This window comes from Hemicordylus capensis, chromosome 2 (assembly GCF_027244095.1).
Source record: "Hemicordylus capensis ecotype Gifberg chromosome 2, rHemCap1.1.pri, whole genome shotgun sequence".
NCBI classification, from domain to species: Eukaryota; Metazoa; Chordata; class Lepidosauria; order Squamata; family Cordylidae; genus Hemicordylus; species Hemicordylus capensis.
In genome coordinates, this window is record NC_069658.1 from 115,763,769 (window position 1) to 115,782,537 (window position 18,769).

Below are 18,769 nucleotides of genomic sequence, written 5' to 3' on the forward strand. Positions count from 1 at the left end.
TCTCCAGAACTGGGGAGAAAGCTGGGAGACACATTCTTGCCATTTGTCCTTCAGTCCTCACCCCAGTTTCAGGGTGGAAAGGAGGGCTTTGACTCTGCTGCCAAGGTGCTCTTCATACTGATTGGCACACAACATCCATCAGACCAATCATCCGAAGACTACTTCACATAACAGGAAGAGGTGACAGAGTATCTATGAGTCACTCACACACCCCGTTTCCATATTTCTGACTATTGTACACAGGAGGAAGTTGCACATTAAAACCCTGTCCCCTGCACAAAAAAAGGATATTCATGAACTGTTTCCAAATTGGAAATATACATATTTCTTCACTGGAGAGAGAAGCAATTTTCCTGTTTGCATGGTACCCAGAAAGATGAAATGAGGACGTATGCGTCACTTGTGCATCTTCTTTTGCTGCTTCCTCATAGTGTTAGAAGTAGCCCAAATTCTAAAGTGAATGTTAGATGTACAGAAGAAATTGAGTCTTTTATTTGTCCTCTCCCCGTTTGCCTACAGGCCAAGCCTATATTTGTTTAAACCTTTAGTTAATGCTCTCACTGAAAATATTTATGATTATGCAAATTGCCAAGTGAGTTTATTCCCTTAGGCTGAAGTCCTCAGAATGTTCTCAAAGTGCAATCACATTGATTTTAAAAGAGTTTGCCCTGCCACAGGGTTTTGAGGATTCAGCTACAATTGTACGTCCATTGGATATGGATGGAGTGGGCAAAATGCTGACAGTAAACTGTAAATGTTTAGTTGTGTTATTAATGCTGTTCATCTTGGCTTCAGCTGCATATCACAGAGACATAATTTATTTTAATACTTCCCTTAATCACCAATCATACTCTTTATGGTAAGTCTTTAAATTCTGGCATCCAAGTACCCAAGTTCACCAAGATGCAATAAGAAAGTTTTAGAAAGCCTTTTACGTGTTTTGCTTCATCAATTAATGTTCTTGCATGTCCCTTTATGCGTATAGGTTTTCTTTCTTTCTTTTTCCCGGGCCTTATTGCTAGTAATCAATCATTTCTTCTGATCCTTGCCACTTATTGAAACTATTCTGGCTCCCCATATACAACAACATTTAGTAAACATTACAAAATGATATGATGAGTATATTCATACAGTATAACAGTTACATATTATCACATACTACAGGTATTGCCTTACACCTGGTAAAAGGTCATCATAAAATGCAACCATAATATTAATTAAACAACCAACCAATAGCTGTCAGTGCTCTGTTAGGCCCAGGGTTCGATAGGAAGTGAAACTAGATTGAAACTGTAAAGGGGAAAAAAGAATATTTGACCTGATATCCCAGCTCAACTACCAACCTGTGAAAAGCATGGCAATATTGGAACATTTCTGCTTTAGCTTCATTGTATTATTAAAACAGAGGTTATTCCAGTAGACACTGGAATTATTCCAGGAGAGCACCACAAGGAACTTAAGAAAGGAAAGGGCAGCATCAGAGGTCACTGTTTAATTTTCTGATTTTATTGCTATTAGTTAATAATAGTAATGGGTTGCCCAAAATAGCATCACCATCGTTATATTTAGCCACTCTTCCAGCAAATGTACACTTTAGGCAAAGAGCACTTATCAATGAAGGTCTCAGGCAAGAAAAAACAGTATGTCCAGTTCATTGCTGCTGCATTTGGGTCACATGGTATGCCATCAGGACTATAAAAAAAAGAAGAAGAAGTCTAAGCTAGCTTTGATCAAGTAGTGTTCCATCCATCTTTTCCCTTTGTTCAATATGATGCATTAACATACTAATATCTAATACAGCCCTCAACAGCTTGGGTCCAGGATACTTAAGAGAGTGCCTTCTCTATGATGAGCCCTATCACCAATTAAGATCATATGGAGAGGTCCAGTTATGGTTGCCGCTGGGTTGTTTCATGTTGGCTCTGGACTGGGCCTTCTCTGTGTCTGCTCTGGGGCTTTGAAATATGCTTCCTGTTAAAATAAGAGCATTTCCTTTGCTGTTGGCATTTAGGAAGACCCTCAAGACAAATCTGTTTTCTCAGGCTTTTAAATGAAATTAATTTTAAACTGTTTAATTTGTTTTTATCTTAGTTTGCACTCTTCTACCTCAGTAATAGCCCAGGGAAAACCCTCGAGCTACCTAGAGAGGTCTGTGCTAGCCTGGTTAGGGCTGCTCGTGTTAACAGCCTCATAGAGATGTGCATGGGCTGGAGGAGCGGGGAGCGGTTGCCTTAAGGAGCTCCTTACCTGCTCCTCCCTGGCCCACTGCTTTTCCAGGTGCGGCACCTGGTCTCCAACTGGCCAAACAGGGCTGCAGCACTATTCCCTAAAGCCTCCGCATGATGTTGGCATGCACATGGCCGGCACACATTCACGCCAGCCATTTGTGGCCAGCAACACCATAATGACCACACAAATGTCTGGTAAGTGTGTGCGCTGGCCATAGGCATGCCAATGCCACGCAGAGGCTGCAGGGAACAGTGCCACAGCCCCGCATGGCCAGTTGGGGACCAGGCCCTGCCCCTTTAAAAGCAGTGGGGCAGAGAGAATCAGGTAAGGAGATCCTTACCAGTTCCTTAAGGGAACTGCTCCCTGCCCTGTTGAGCCAGCTAGAACGCCGGTGCCCGAGCCAGTTCGGCGATTCCCAGAGGAGGCACCGAACCAGCTCATGCACATCCCTACAGGCTCATAGAGTATTAAATAAGATCACATAAATCATGTTAGTATACAGCTGAGAACAGTTCAATGCATTGACTGCCTGCTGTCAAAATTCCAAATTAGTGATGTAAAGATACATGTAAATGTAAATAAAAGATTATGACTACAAAGGCTGGACTGTAGTGGTAATGATGGTAAGTATTAGGTTGGCTAGCTAAAAAAGGTTGCTCATGCCACCAAATGCAGGCCTTCAGTTTGAGACCATTTAGGCAGCTTTGCAAATAAGGTTGAGAGAGAAATCATCCATTACTGCTTCAGTCATTAGATTCTAGTGATTTCCTATCAAATGACAAACTGGATTTAGTGGGTCAAGTGTCACAATATGGCTTTTGGAAGACATGCACACTGATATGAGATTTTAGAAGAGAACTCTATATCCATCTTTTTGAGTATACTACCCCAGACATTGCAGCAATGAATTCTGAAGATAAATTCTGAATGCAGACAAACAAAATGTGATGTGGGAGAGCCATGATCAGATCTCTTTTTATTTACCTCAGCTGGATTGGAGAAGTGGCATGGGAGGAGTTGGCTTTAACTCTTTCTCCGACATGTTGTTTTCCAATCTACATTGCCCCCCTGCCCGCCACCAAATAGCTAACAGCCCTGGTGGTAGGGTGGAAGACCCATATTGCATCTGTCTTTATATCCATCAGGGTTAAGAGCAGTGTCAAAGAGGCATTTTTAGAAGAGGCATGTGCACAAGCCTGGTTTTTCCGGCTTGATTCAAATCCAAACTGGATTCAAACTGGGCTGGACCAGTTTTGCCTCCCTCTGGACTGGCTTCCAATTTGGTTGAAATTCAAACTGGTTTTTGGAGCCTTACCAGCAAAGGGGAATATTGGAAGGATTCCCCTTTACTGTTAAAGGGGCAGCGGGAGTGGGGTGCTTCTTAAATGGTTATTTTAAAAGCATTAAAATCAGCCAAAAGTACTGCCACCAGTGATGGCCAGGGGGAAGCTCCCCTGAACCCCACTGGCCTCCCCCCAGGGTGGAGGCTGGCTGCGGCCTGATTAGGGCCCAGTTTGGGTCTTCTTCGGCCCATGGTCCAAATGAGCCTTGAGTCCATTTTTTTTAACCTCCGTGCATGTGCACTGGCTATTTGCGTGACCCAGGTCAGAACTCTCCACCACCCTCCTGCAGCTGCTGCAGTGACCGGCAGCAGCAATAGTACTTTCAGGTAATTTTAATTCTTTTTTTAACCATTTAATAAGCCCTCTTCTCCTGCTGCCCAAGGGGAATCCTCGCCGGATTCCCCTTTGCCAGTAGGGCCCTGAACTGGGCCTGAACATTATTAACTTATAATATCATTTGAAGCTGAGCCACTCGAACCAAGCCACTCAAACCAAACGGACTCTAGTGCAAACTTGCTCTAATGTGAGTGAGTTTGCACATCCCTAGCCATTTTTGCTTGGGTGTAAGCCAGGAGAAGAAGGGGGAAATTCCCCTCCCCCATTTAACAGCCTTTCCCTCCTTTAAAGTAAAGAAAAAAGTAAGCAACTGGGGATGAGTAAATGAAAAGATGTTAAGAGAACCAATAATGGATTCCCTGCACATCGATTTGGCCCTTAGTTAAATGAGAGAATAACTTCTGTCACAGAGATAATCCAAAACATCTCCAAAGCTTAAGGCAGGAAATCCAAATGCCCAATCTCCACCATGCATGCAGTAAAAAATATGATAAACAAAATAATTACAGTGTTCTGCCTTTTTGTGGTTCTCTCTTGCATGATGTGGGCCAACACACCCTAGCTAACAGAACTGGTCTTGCTTGTCCATTTCTCCTTCCTTTCATATCAACTCCCACATCTCAAGAGTTTAGACTACTTTTTTACTCTTTTACTTTAGTTTTCTGTTCCTTTTTCTATTTGCCATTACCCTCCTATTCAGAGACCAGCATACCTGAATGGTAGATCAAAGCTCCGGAAGTTACTGTTTTCCATTAAAGCTTTCTAAAATTCATTTTTGTATTTTGCATGTCGATAACACTGCCATAAGAATACCTTTGTGGACACAGGTAGCCCTCATTATTTGCAAGGGTTCTGTTCTCGCCTATAGGCACAAATACAGAAACAGCAACTAACAAAACTTTAACCAAATGAGAATCCAGGGGTTAGGTTCCTAACAAAAACAAAGGTTGGGGTGGGGTGGGGGGATAAAAAAGCAAGGGAGGCAGAAATAAGAAGAGAAAATAATTGTAGCTTATTCTTCAAGTCTCCAGCTCTCCAGCAATGCTCCCCTCAAAAGCTGTCAAAATATTCACCATTTTTTAAAAGAGCCACAACATAAGTCTTCACTGTAAAATGGTGACTGGAAATGACATCAGAAGTCATTTCTGGGTCATTTCCAGCCACACAAAAATCTGTTTAGGCAAATTTCACCTATTGTTCTACCCATGGATAAAGAAAGTGAATCTCTAAGACTTAACTGCAGATATGTGAAACTGTGATCCATGAAGAGGGGAGCTGGTCTTGTGGTAGCAGGAATGACTTGTCCCCTTAGATAAGCAGGGAATGGGAAACCATATGTAAGCACCGTAAGATATTCTCCTCAGGGGATGGAGCCACTCTGGGAAGAACAGAATGTTTCAAGTTCCATCCCTGGCTTCTCCAAGATGGGGCTGAGAGAGATTCCTGCTTGCAACTTTGAAGAAGCCACTGCCAGTCTGTGTAGACAATACTGAGCTAGATGAACCTGTGGTCTGACTCAGTATATGGCAGCTTCCTATGTCCCTATGTAAGGTACTGACATGATTAAGGGAAATAGTATTTAATCTAAACTTATTGACTCATTAACAGATCCAGGACTGGACTCTAGAAAAAAAGTGAGATGATAAACATGGAATAAAATGGAGGGCATCAGCATTTCCAGGCAGATTCATGTACAGGCCCTTAAGAAGAGCCAAACAACATGCTCTGTTGTTACGCATAGAGTTTGGGCCTGATTAATTATTTAAAGTTAACTAGTTTCTATGTCATGATTGGAGCCACTGCTGTGCATGGTATTTCACGTTTCCCCCTCACAGCATAGTCACAACAGTTGTGTCCTCAAAACTTCATTCATTCATTCATTCATTTATTAAACTTCTATACTGCCCAAATATTTGTCTCTGTGCGGTTAACATAAAAACAATTAAAACACACATAAAAGTTAAAACAATGCAACGATTTAAAAACAGCCATAAAATTAAAAACAGACAATTTTTAAAAGCTGGGAAAGCTTGGGTAAAAAGATGGGTTTTCCGGTATTTTTTTTTAAATTGCCAGAGATGGGGAGGATTGTTATCTCAGCAGGGAGCGCATTCCACAATCTCGGGGCAGCGACCGAGAAGGCCCGTCTCTGTGTAGTCACCAGACGGGTTGGTGGTAACTGGAGATAGACCTCCTCAGATGACCTCAATAGGCACTATGGGACATAGTGAAGAAGACGCTCTCTTAAATACCCAGGGCCTAAGCCGTTTAGGGCTTTATAAGTTACAACTAGCACTTTGTATTTTGCCCGGAAACCTATTGGCAGCCAGTGTAGCTCCATCAGCAAAGGAATAATGTGGTCTCTCCGAGATGACCCAGAGACTAGCCTGGCTGGTCTATTAGCCTGAGGTTTCAGTCCTGGGCATATACAGCTAGCAGCTTCAGGGAAGCCATTTTCATTGGGATCACTGAATGAGGAGGAAGGACAGGGGTAAAGGGAGCTCACCAGTGCCTGTAGGACAACCTGGTGGCTCCCTCCCCTGTATTGTTTTGTGCATGCGCGTGAGTGTGTGTCAGCCATGCCGCTGCGTATGACATCATTTAGAAATTGAATGAATGCATAAACCATTTGCAGGGGGTGTGGCCACTATCATCAAGACAGGCTGTGCTGCCCTTCTGCAGCTTCCAGTCAGCACTTCAATCAAGCATTTTGGGGGTTCATTTTTTTTCTCTGCTCAGTGAGGCAAAGAAGCACCCAGCCAGAGCTTTAATGAAGCCTTGGCTGGGAGCAGCAGAGGGAATTAGTGGCTCATCTTGCTGATAGTGGGTATAGGTGGGAGCCCATCAATATAAGATTGCAGTTAATATAGGAAGAACCACGCACAAAAATCTGGCATGAGATATTACAGATGAAATTAACAGCAGTCCTGAAAGTTTGAGCAGATCGTACCAATGGCTTTATTTAAATTGCATTTTTTAAAGACATGGGAAGCATTTTAAAAATATGACCCTGCATTGCCTAAACCTAGAATTCTACTGTACTAGTCTGCATATTATTTTGCACAATGTACAGCATGATTGTCCGCATTCACAGGCAACAGCCTACTTCTGCAACTGGTTACTATAACCACTCCTCTGATATTTTCACTCATTTACTATAAGATCTACATTAGCTGCAGTGGTGGCCATTGAGAGCTCCGCTGGGGGGCTGGGGGAGGCTAGCGGTACCTTTGAAAAACCATTACCTGCAATACCGCCGCAGCTGCAGGCCGCCGCAAGGAGTGGTGCCCCACCCAGCAATCCACACGGCAGCTGCTGTGGCTGCAGCACTCACCTGGCCTCTGTGTCATGCACAGAGGCCATTTGCATGCACAGCATGGTGTTGCTGGCCAGACAAATGGCCTCCGTACATACGCAGAGGCCAGGTGAGTGCTGGAGCAGTGGCAGCCGTGCGTGGGATGCCAGGCTGGGCAATGCTGCTCGCAGAAGCTTGCAGGTGCTGGCAGCATCACAGGTAATGACTTATTAAAGCTATCTTTGGCTGCCCCGCAGCGCCGCCCTCACCAGCCACCACTGATTAGCTGTATACACAGGCACAAAGGAGTGAGCCCAGAAGAAAAAATGTCTCTCCTCAAAATCACATCTTATTCTTCCTTTAAATATGGATGAGTCATGATGTATTCAACACAGGGAATTGATTTGTGCTAGTTGCGTCTCAGTTGTTCTCTAATCCTTTTGTTTTTTTAAAAAGGAGCATTAACAGCTGCCCTCTGCCTCTAACAGCCACTCTCGCTTCAGCTGATGGCCGCACGCTTTTTAGAGCACAAATGCTTCCGAAGCAAAGTATGATAATTTGTGAAGTTGGACGTATCAGTGTATTGATTCTCCTCCCTCCCCTTAACATGAAAGGACCAAGGAGAAGCTAACAAATGACCAAATGGGAGGAAGGGAATCACAAAAGAGAAGCAAGGAAACATCCCTTTGCTTGACATTTCTCTTTGAATATTGTCAGTTTTCATATAATCTTGCACGCTATTATAGCATCCTCCTTTATGGTTTTATGCGACTGGAGTGCCCTCTGTCTTTTAATGTTGCAGTGTGCACCTAATTAGTCCCCCAAGACATAATACCTTCTTGTTCTTCAATAGAAGAGGCAGAGATCTGGATTTTAGTTTGGACTGTTTCCCACAGCAATATGCTAGCAATTATAGTCAGATTGCTTTCCAATGCTATCTCATTATAAACGTACACAGCGTGATTTATTATAGAATTGATATCAGCCAAGGATTGGTGTCTTCAGACAGACAGGTAATGCTTTCCTGTTTAAGCTCAGTTGGACGAGTTGGGCTACCTCATCTACAAAATTAATTTACATGCACTGGAAGCTGAATTCCTTGGATGCCTCCCATGAAAATTAACATAGGGATTTAATAATATATCCAAAGAATTAATTCTCAGTAAACTACTACTATGTTCAAAGGTGTTATTGCATTAATTAACACTTAATAATTAATACCTTGTGCCAGCAAGTCCGTAGGGTGCTTAGTTGCTCCGTTTTGTTGAAAACTACCTTTCTTCTAGACTAACATCGCATTATATATGCTAAGGAATTATAGTCTCCTAGGCATCCTGTCTGAAAAGCAGTTATGCAAGATAAGTGTTCAAGATGTACAGCAAAGAGATAAACAAATTATGAGCACTAGCCTATTTCCTGAAGAAAAGTGAGCCTCCAAGCCACATGTCAGATGGGGGTGGGGAAGGAAAGCCTTCGAGAAAATCATCTTGAATAATAAACACAAGTGGCAACTTTGTGAAATTGTTGATGCTTCTGTTTTCCAGAAAGGAGATTTCCATTTTTCTTTAAAGTAGCACATGGCCCACAATTTTGATCAAAAGAATGTTTGTGTGTGTGCTAAGACACTGTATATATAGCTTTGCACATGCTTCACACTGTGTGTTTATCATACAAAGGCGATGCACGCCACATGGTGCTTAGAGTTATTATACCACTCTTCTATGGGAATTCATTGTAGCTATCCCACCCCCCACAACACACACACACACACACACACACACACCTCCTTCTCTTCAGAATTAAAGCGTCACCCATGAGAGTTCTGAAAGATGCATGGCTAGAACAAAGGGAAAGGAATCTAGGGCACCGCCATAAAAGACGGTGCCGGCTGGGTTTCTTCTGCAGCCTGTAACAGTGCAAAGCATTAAACATTTACACATCTGCTTGTTATCAAAATCGCTTATCTTGTACTTTTTAAATAATACTTCCTTTGATTTTTTTTATTGCAGAATATGATCTTTTATTTGCAGGCAAGAAAATGCAGGAGAAATGTTCACAGCCAAGGCTAATCTTTTCCCCCTACAGAGAAGTAGTTTATGTGAGAAATCAGTCCCCGCCCCCCCAAAAAGGCAAAACATTTTCAAAATGGAATCAAAATATATTGCTGTTTGCCTCCTCGGTCTGAATCCAATTAGCTTTGTTTATACAATTAACAAATATTAGTTTTTTGTATGAATTCTTAAAGTTACTTGATGTCATACTTGGTTTACAAAATCACAGGTCTAGCCTAAGCATGAATTAAAGGGAAGCTGTAATTTGGGGAAACCACATTCTTGTACTGCAGTCTACCATTTCCTGCCTCTGGCTCTGACCTTCATGTCTGTGGACCAAACGACATGCTGTATTAGACATCATTTGCCTTCATGGTTGTTGGCTTTGGCCAACATCCTAGCTAATGAAACACTGGTGCTCCATGAGATGCACCAGTACTTCAGACAGAATTGACTAATTCAGCATCAGCGCTCATGCAAAGAGGGGGCAAATTTCAATGACAGCTGCTTCTCCCAGAAGCCCTCTGTGTCACCCGGAAATATGCCCTTGAGGGTTGTACTGCTCTCAGGACAGATTTATGGGTAAAACAGAGGGTCTTCTAGGTTAGGGAGGGTCACTGAAATTTGCCCTGAGTGCCAATGCTGCATAACTCCAGGATTCATCTTGAGCACCAGCATGTCTCACAGAGCACGAGTGCTTCATTAGTTAGGATATCTGCCTTGGTTTTTTCCCCTTTTGTAAATAGAAACTTCAGGGAGCCCAAAACAGATCAGGACTTCAGCACAGATGAAGCGGTGTTAACCCTTTCCCCTTGTGCCATATAGTCCCCAATACAAATATATTTAACATACATGCAAATGCACGCACAAGCACAGCTGCTACTGCCATTTTAAGCTCATTCTTCAAAAATAAAGCCCCAGAAGTGTTGTCACATTTTCTTGTCAAGTGTGAAAATGTCCAAGACCACAGTGTTGGAATTGTGAACAGTCTTCTGCTGGTGTCAGATCTGTTTGCTCTTTAACCCATGATAGTCTAAATAAGCACAATTATTAAGCATGGTGGTTAGAGTGCTGGACTAGGGCCGGGGAGACCCGAGTTCAAATCCCCATTCAGTCATGATACTTGCTGGGTGACTCTGGGCTAGTCACTTCTCTCTCAGCCTAACCTACTTCACAGGGTTGTTGTGAGGAGAAACCTAAGTATGTAGTACACCGCTCTGGGCTCCTTGGAGGAAGAGTGGGATATAAATGTGATAGATAGATAGATAGATAGATAGATAGATAGATAGATAGATAGATCTTGACAATTCACACTGTATATTATTTAGCAGTTATGCAAAAGTGAAAATGACTCTTGCTTCAGATCTGTAAAAAAAAAAAAAAGCTTACCTAATGAAAGGATCCAATACCTATACATTTACTATAATGTTCCTGTTGCCAGAAATTGACATTTTGGAAATGTATGTATGTGTGATAGATGCACATGACCATGGGCACCCACGTGCATGCTGATAAACCCTGTTAAAAGATGTCCCTGTATAATCTTATTTAATACTGTTCATTTAAATGGGTTTCACTTAGTCCTGGAACAGAGTCTAAAGCAGGCCTGCTCAGCTTTGGCCCTCCTGCAGATGTTGGCCTACAATTCCCACAATCCCTGGCTATTGGCTGCTGTGGCTGAGAATTGTGGGAGTTGTAGTCCAAAAACAGCTGGGGGGCCTAAGTTGAGCAGGCCTGGTCTAAAGTGAGGGATCCAGACATCAGATCCCTAGCATCCACTTGCAGCAATGAAAGCAGAACACAATCTACACCCTACCGTCAGAAATGGATGTATTTTGGACACTCTCATTGCAGTGCTCAACAAACCTCCTCTCCATTTCCCTAACTTAATGAGATGGCAGGGATGGTTCATAACAAGTCGCACAGTGGCAACAGGAACCATGGAATATAGCGATCATGACTCCCCATATCTATGGATGCTGTGTGAATATATGTGTGGAAGCATGCAGACAAGCTGGAGGCCATGGGACCGCCTTCTCATGGTTCCCAGGACCATTGCAACACTCCAGGTAAGCTCTCTCAGGTAAGTAAAGGAAGAAGGAGGAGATGAGAAGGATTTCTGTTGAGTTCTGCAATATTTCCAGTCTGTACCCAATCAAGCAAAGGGTCTGTCAAATGTCAGTGGGGCAGTCAGTAAAACAATCCAGTTCTCCTAAATCATTTCTAGTGCTGGAGATTTCTATAATCCCACCACCACTATTTTCAATATGACTAGCAATATTTTTCAGATGGATTTTGCTTATCCTGATTTCAAACAAAATATTCCATCACATTTTTATTGAACCAATAAATAAAAAAGGGGGCAATGGTGATTCACAATATATATCAAACGTTATTTAGAGGAAATGCAAGGATTTCTTATTTCACTGGCAGAAGGGATATAATAACACAGAAGTAACTTTGTGGAAAAATGATCCCTTTGCCTGAACTGTAGAGGAAATATTGAATCTTGTAAGTGCAGGCAGGCAAAGGGAAATTACCTGTGGGCACAATGATTTCAGCCTCTGCGTTGGGGATCAAGCAGAGGCAAGTGCTCTATTAACTGCAGGCTGGATCATCAGTTGTTCTAAAAGGAGACTGGGGAAATGATGGAAATAAATGAATGCCAAGTGTGAAATGTTAGAAAGCTTCTATTTTATTGCAAATTTGTGAGTGCTGTCCAAATCATTTTTGAAACATTCCTCTGAAGGGTAAACAAAATCATCACCTCATTTTGTAGTATGCAGTGCCATGTAATTTAAAATTGAATGGAGAATAATTTGAATCTATAGCAAGAGTTAAACAACATAATAAAGAGAACTCTTGCTATCACCATTAGAAAAGTATAATCAGATGGAAAGGTACTGAAGTAAAAATCACTAAAAATCCTTGCTTATCTAAAACTAGAGTTTTGGTACTTTAAAAAAATGAATGTTTAAAGGACTGTTGTTAAACAACCCTGAAAACAGCCACAGGTTTCCTGGAAATTAGGCTTGCTGAATATTCTCATTTTGAAAAAGTGTTCCTTGTTCCAGAATTCCCCACCACTACAGAAGAATTCTATAGATGATGTTGATGTGTGGTTGCAGACTCACCAGTGCTGTTGCTGCCTGCTCCATTGCCAAAGATCCAGTTGGATGGCCTGTCTGCAACTGCTAGCATCCAGAAATGAGAGCGGTTTATGAAGGCAAGCAGGAGGAGGTGAAGGCTGGAAAACTCCCTGGTTGGCTTCAGATCTCTGGGAACAGTGGAGTGGAGAGAGAAAACTTGGTGGACAGATGCAGTCTTCACAGAGAAAGACAAGTGTCCCAGTCCAGACAAGAGGCCAATCCTGAATCAGAGGAGAAAGATAGGTCCTGGCCCTAAGGGTAGAGATAACTCATTGGTTCTGGGGGGATGTTAAGACATCTCGCACAGGCTGCTGCCCCCATCAAAAGGCTCGCCTGGATCATAAAATTTGAGTAATAAGTTATTTCTGTGAGGGAGCACAGGGAGGGCCAACCAGTCTGAGCAAAGAACAGTAATGAGGACAAGGAAGCTCAGATCTTTTTCCACCAGATGACGTGGGCTTCTTCTGAACAAGTACTTTAGTGAACCAGTATGCAAAATAAAAGGGCTTGAAACCTGACCATGGGTCTCCATGTCTATTGCACTTTTCAGCTGGGCAGAATTCAGGGTGTACCTGGAGGGGTTAGTTATTGCACTTTCCTCCCAGCTGAAATTATCCTCACTCTAGAGCACCACTGATGTGTTGAGTATATGTTCCATATATTTTGGGTTTTTTGCTCCCCAATGATCGACCCACCTGACTAGATTGGCTGGGAGGGATTAGCTATATGTGCCGACACTGGCTAAGACTAGTTTTGTTGAGCATTTAGAAGAAGGCCTTCTTAGTGATTAACCCTACACTATGGAACTCACTCTTGACTGAAATCCCATGACTTCGTCTCTCCAAATCATTCATTCATTCATTTAACATATTTTTATACTACCCAAAACTCATGTCTCTAGGTGGTTTACAACATAACAAACAAACAAAAACAAAAAGTTAATCATTAGTTGAAACAAATGACAAAAAAATTAAAGCATTAGTTAAACTAAATGATATAGAAAATGTTAAAACATTCCAACTATTTAAATTTTAGAACAATATTTTAAACAATGTTAAAACTATTAAAACAATATTCAGTTACAAGCCTGCGTGAAGAGATACATCTTTAAATACTTTTAAAAAGTTGTCTGAGATGGGGAGGCTCTTATTTCAGCAGGGAGCATGTTCCAAAGCTTTGGGGCAGCAGCAGAGAAGGTCTGTCCCCGGATAGCCACCAGACGAGCCAGTGGCAACTGCAGATGAACCTCTCCTGATGATCTCAATGGGAAAAAGGCGTTCTTTTAAATACCCAGGGCCCAAGCTGTTTAGGACTTTATAGGTTATAACCAGCACCTTGTATTTTGCCCAGAAACTTATTGGCAGCCAGTGTAGATCTTTCAACACAGGCGTAATATGGTTTCTCTGAGATGACCCAGAGACCAACCTGGCTGCCCCATTCTGTACCAATTGTAGTTTTTGTACTACACACAAGGGCAGCCCCACATAGAGCGCATTGCAGTAATCCAGTCTGGAGGTTACCAGCAGATGTACCACTGTTCTGAGGTCATTTATCTCAAGAAACAGACACAGCTGGTGTATCAGCCAAAGCTTATAGAAGGCCCTTCTGGTCACTGCCTCAACCTTGGACACCAGGGAAAGGCTCGGATCCAGAAGCATCTCCAGACTGCATACTTGTTCCTTCTGTAGAAGTGTGATCCCATCCAGAACAGGCAGATCAAACTCATCTCCTGAGTTTTGACCCGCACAATGAGTACCTACATCTTATCTGGATCCAGTCTCATTTGTTATCCCTCATCCAGCCCATCACCAAATCCAGGCAGGCATTTAGGGAGGCTATGCCCTCTCCTGAGGATGTTGACATGGAGAAATAGATTTGGGTGTCATCAGCATACTGATAGCACCCTGCACCAAGTCTCCTGATGAATCTCCCAGCGGTTTCATTTAGATGTTAAATAACGTCAGAGATAACACAAAGCCCTGAGGGGCACCATACAAAGGTTCAGATTTTGAAGAACAACAGTCTCCAAGGGACACCATCTGGAACCTGCCTGAGAGATAGGAGAGGAACCACAGCAAAGCATTGCCTCCCACAACTGTTGGTTACAGCAGGAGATTAACTGAAGAGCATCACAGATTCCAATCAAGTTTATTTTATTCATTTATTTTATTTTATTTCAAATATTTCTCTACCGCCCAGAACGTACATCTCTGGACAGCTGATGCAGAGAATCTGCTTGGGGCAGGGGATCTGGGCTTCACACACACTCCCGGAAGGCATTTTGAATGGAACCACCAGTACTTCTCCCTTTTCACCTTCCTCCATTAAAAAAAAAAAAAAAAAAAAAAAAAATCTCCGGCATTTCCAATCCCCTTCCAGAGGCACCCTTTCCTTCTCAGCACTTTCAGTTTTCACTCTGTTCAGCCCTTTTATCGTACAACCTCTCTTGGACTCTCTCTGGAACAGTTTTAACCCCTGCTTGGAGTCTCCAACCAATCACAGTTCAGTTGTGTCTTTTCAAACTGAATGACTAGTGTTTTCTCATATGGAACTCTTTCTATTATTCCTTTCAGGAAGCCACCAAAAGCCTCAAGTTCTTAACAAAACTACTGCCTTTATATAGACAGATCTAGAACAAGCCAGCCCCCCAAAAAAGATCCCTTCACTATTTATCTGCTTCCATTCATCCGACATAGGACAAAATATAATTATCCATCAACCAGTTATTAATTAGGGATGTGCAGAACGTTCTGACTCACAATGGGCCATTTCAAATATTCTGAGCTTGGAACAGAACACCTTTCAAATGAAGGGCCTGTTCTGAGCTCAGAACGGGACAACCCCATTCCAGGTTGGAATGTTTTGAGTGTTCTGAGTGCCATTTTGGACCCAAGGTGGTGCTCTTCTAGCCTCTCTGCAGGCAGAGCACCAATTTGTGTGGTCAGTACCACCATTCAAATGATACATTAAGCATTTTGAGTGTTCTGAGCTCGTTTCATAGGAACAACGGACTCAACCGGTTGTTCTAATAGCATATTCTGGGCATTTGCATTATATTCCAAGCTTGGAATGAAACACAAATATTGTTCTGTTCACATCTCTATTATTAACCCTTTATATCATGGAATCTTCACAGCATCATACTAAAGGACTGTCTCCCTTTCCCCTCCATGAAATTGCTGAGCCACAGAGATCATCCAGTGAGTTTCTGCTCCATGTCCCACTACTTTCTGAGGTACAGCTGGTGGGAATGCATGAGAGGTATTTTCTGGTGTGTAAGATAAAACGTGGAATTCCCTGCTGCAGTGGGTCTTTCTGGCTCTTTTGCTTTCTGTTTTTCACCAGTACCTGAAAAGTGTTTTCCCTGAAAAGTGTTTATATTCAGCTAAGCTTTTGGTTTGTCACAGTTTTATGTGACAGGCTTTCCCGGTTGCATTTGACTTGCTTATTTTATCACTGATTAATTTATTTGTTTTTATGGTTCTTTTTATGAATGTTTGCCACCTTAGGCAATCATGTAACTGATCAGACAGGATAAAAATCCATGAATGAATGAATGAATGAATGAAACTAAAATAGATGACCTTAATATTTCAGCCCTGCCTCATTTTCCTATGGATTCATGTGCTGTATCAATGATTGAGTAGTTAATTTTGTCAGGTGGGTCACTGGATCAACAATGGATCAACAATGGATTCCATTTGAGTGAAGAAAGATTCTGCTATTGTTGTGATACATATTTTCCCCTCTGTATCCTAACATTGATCAAACTGTTGGCTATTATCTCTCTCAAAATACCTTAGACTAGCTGTGACCCTATCAGCTTCTGATGTCATTTTATCTTGAGTTGTAACAATAAAGAAAAGGAGTACTTTGAGGGATATATTACAGTATTTGAAAATCTAAGACAACATGCTCTACTCCCTCCCCCCAAACCAAACAAGAGTTACCTGGCAGGGTGGGGGCATTTTCCTTTACTTCTTCCTTTACCTCTCCCATATCAAACTCTGATACTCTAATATAGGTCATAGATTTGAATGAGATTCTCTTCCTTCATGCGTTCAATTCATCAGGCAGTGTTCTTGTACAGATACTGTTGAAATGAACAGGAGCTGAAGAAAATTTGCATATGGCCAGAACTGGGCCATAGGCAGCCACTGCTGGATCGTGCAAAATCTGAAGTTGGGACCAGGAGGGCAAAGGTGATGAACCAGAAGCCATGATCAGGAAACAAGGCAAGAGCTGAATCCAAATCCAGAGGTTGAAGCTGAGCAGATAATAGAACACATTGCAGAGCACTGAGCATGAGAACCAGGAAGATCTTGATACAAAGGAAAAGCCATACACCCAACAAGAAGCATTGATACTCTTCTTGGGAGGTTCCAGTGGTCACAGCCTGGGCCGGGTCATTCTAGGGCCTTGGAGCTCTATATACTGGTAATGACATTGCAAATCAGCAGTCTGCCACATGAGGCAGTAGGGTGCAGAGTCTCAGGTTTGGGGCCTCAACCCTAGCAGTTCATAAGCCATATGGACTCAACCATCCCTGTATGTGCAGCTATTAAAAAGATGTAATGTTTAATCAGACATCACAGCTGATGCCTTCTGGTTGATTCACATAAGCACATTGATTGAAAAAATCTGCAACTATCACATGAAATCCTATCAGAATTGGTAGCAGTATCTGGGGACGTGTCAAATCTGAAGTTACTTCTTCCATGTGGTTGCATCCCTAAGGATAGTAAGGCTGCTCCACCTGGTGTAATTAATATTCTATCCATAGCATTCACACTAGCAAAAACTAGACAACTTCCCCCTATTTCTATTATGGTGAGCTGTTCCTGACACCCTTGAAGATCACCCTTTGCAATGCTAGTTAAGGGAAAACTTTGCTGCAGTGGTATCTTTTAAGTTCTTGATCTGCTTCTGCATAATCTGATTTTTATACACTGTGCATAAATTATAGGCACTTCATCAATGTCTCATTATTTTTCTCCTAACAATTCAATGACAGTGATTAATTTCGGAAGATCCGTAAACAAAAACCTAGCTTGGGAATGCATTAAAGCTGAGTGGAAATGGTTGTGAGCACATCCGCATCCTGCATTAAAAATAAAAAGGAAGTGCATATTTAGCAAGGAAGACAGCAAACAGCAAATTATAGGACACACCGGCATACTTAGGGCTGATTCACACATTGTGATTGCCAGACATAAGAACTCCCCTGCGAACTATTCCCATGATTGAATATGCATGGAAATAATGTGTATGAATGACTCATATGCACAATTTGTTCTCTGATGTTCTTCTGAATTACAGATCTGATTCTGGAAAGTTGCTGTTCATGGGGTTGTCAGCAGAATTGCCTTCTTGCCTTGTCATTAGACTGACTGTATTTATGGGCAAGTAATAAGTATAAGGAGCCCAGAGGGGAGAAGATATCAACTTTGTGGTAACCGTAACATATAAGTAAGCTTTAGCCATCTTCTAGGGGTTATGATGGAGCTCTGAATTCAAAGATGATTACTTCCCCCAAATTCACAGTGAAGAGAAAGATTCAATTTAAGTGCATATATAATGCTGAAATGGCCGCCCTATAAAAGTTTAAAAGAGAAAATTCAAGTAAATGCACAGGGCTCCTCCAACCCTTTATGGCCCACTTGATCCTTTTAAGGCAGGTAATAAGAGAGACTTGTTTAGTGTGGGGGGTTTTATGCACATCCACAAAATATGGTAACTGTCAATGTAAAAATACTATGGCTGCAATTCAGCAAAGCACATGGCCCAGAAACTCAGGAGATTTTCAGAAGTGGCTCATATGAAGCATGGATGGAAGCAGCAAGGAGGGGAAAAGAGGCAACCATTTCAAAAAAAGAAGGCCAGGAAGGTCGCCATATCTTATATGCATATACAAAAGGAATGATGGATCATGGCCTTTGAGTAAATTAAGCAAGCCTTATGTTTTCTCACAAGGAATTTCCCCATATCCACAATGCACTCCAAGGATTAAGATGATTAAGATTATTATATTTTTTCCTCACCTTCCTTCCAAAGAGTTCATAGCAGCATTTTATCCTGACAAGATCCTTGTACAGTTGATTAGGCCAAAAGATGGTGACTTAGCCAAGTGGAACTTGTAGGTAGCAGAGATTTAAACATAGCTGAGAAATCCATACTCAACCCTCGAGCATAGCTTGTTCAAAATTACATCCTTCTGGTACTGCCATTGTTCTCTTTATTTTAAAGAGAACAAAAAAAACCCGCCTTGGGGTTTTCTTTTAACGAAAGGTGGTATAGAAATGTAAAAATAGATAAATAAATAAATAAAGTCCATCTCATTTCAGATATGAGTGACCCTTTTAAAAT

The 18,769-nt window shown here is 42.0% G+C and overlaps 1 long non-coding RNA gene across 3 annotated transcripts in view; it reads right to left on the minus strand.

Annotated features, from left to right (window-relative positions):
* Positions 1-1,484: 1,484 nt before the first annotated feature.
* The window catches only part of LOC128342289 (uncharacterized), a 64,567-nt gene continuing 47,282 nt past the window's right edge, over positions 1,485-18,769 (minus strand). For 2 of the 3 annotated variants that reach the window (XR_008314892.1, XR_008314890.1), the window contains exons 4-8: positions 12,389-12,655; positions 11,795-11,891; positions 8,425-8,541; positions 4,621-4,770; positions 1,485-1,692 (exon numbers count right to left, since the gene is read on the minus strand). This is a non-coding gene — a long non-coding RNA (uncharacterized LOC128342289). The remainder of the gene's footprint in view (positions 1,693-4,620; positions 4,771-8,424; positions 8,542-11,794; positions 11,892-12,388; positions 12,656-18,769) is intronic. The other variant, XR_008314891.1, reaches the window with a different exon arrangement.